Here is a 1,036-nt window from a genome sequence, read left to right as displayed (position 1 = left end):
AGCAGCATGCCCGGAAATGTCGGGCTGAGGTGTCCGAGCGTATCGATGATGCGATCAGTTATATGGCGAGGAACATGAGCAGGTACTCCTTGGAGTGGGCGTCTTGTTGTTATTATGAGTTCCCTAGTGACTCGCGGCACAGCTCTGCTCGGTTGAAGGATCTCAGCAGCGATGTGGAAACTGTGAAGGCTGAAGTGAGGAAGTCAGCCGGACTGAGTGAAGCTGTGGAGAGCCTCTCTGAAGTACCTCTTGAGCTCGCTGTGTCGACTTTAGCGATGTATTGACAGAAAATGAAAAGGATGCAATCCGATATCGAATCGCTGCTGGAGCGGAGAGGCGGCGGGGGCGGCACTTCTAGGTAGGGGGTTGGTGCTTGCGGGCTTTAGGATTCACGTTTGAACAGATCGAGGTCACAGGGAAAAGCACCCACTCTGGAAACGGTGGAAGGCCATAAGGATCTTAAAATCGTTATAGGTGATCATTTGGGAGAATCTCCCGCCCTTCACACCAGTGTGGGAAAATATGCACATGATCAACTGCATGTGTTTGTGAGAGTGTGAAATTTTTGAGGAAATTTCGGGAAAATTCTTGTTGGTTTCTGGACATGCCTACCCGAATTAGTCTATAATTAGTGAGGAAATTCGTGGGCTTAGTCAGCAGCTGAGTAAAAGCGAACATATATTTCAACACAGCTTCACATACGCCTCGGTGATCAGATGAGTGTTTGAATCTGACCAAGAGGGTGAAGGCATTAGAAAGAGGTCGTCATGGAGGGGGCGGCGTTCCTCCCCCTAGGACGTGTCACCATGCTGTTTCGGTGGAGTCGGGTAGTGAAATTTTTTTTCGTGGTTTTTGGTTTCAATGGTTGTTATAGAAACTGAGGTGCGCGCCCTGGGAGAGGAAGTGAGGCAGTGCTTAGCAGCAACGGTGGAACTAAGAAGATATGTGGATTCTGGTGAGAATTCGGTGTAGGGGAGATATCGATTGACGTTGGAATGGTCTCAGCGGTTGCTAGGATAGAGCAGAGATTTACGAC

This window comes from Perkinsus marinus (assembly GCF_000006405.1).
Source record: "Perkinsus marinus ATCC 50983 genomic scaffold scf_1104296944404, whole genome shotgun sequence".
In the NCBI taxonomy this organism is placed as follows: domain Eukaryota; phylum Perkinsozoa; order Perkinsida; family Perkinsidae; genus Perkinsus; species Perkinsus marinus.
This window is presented reverse-complemented; position numbering follows the sequence as displayed.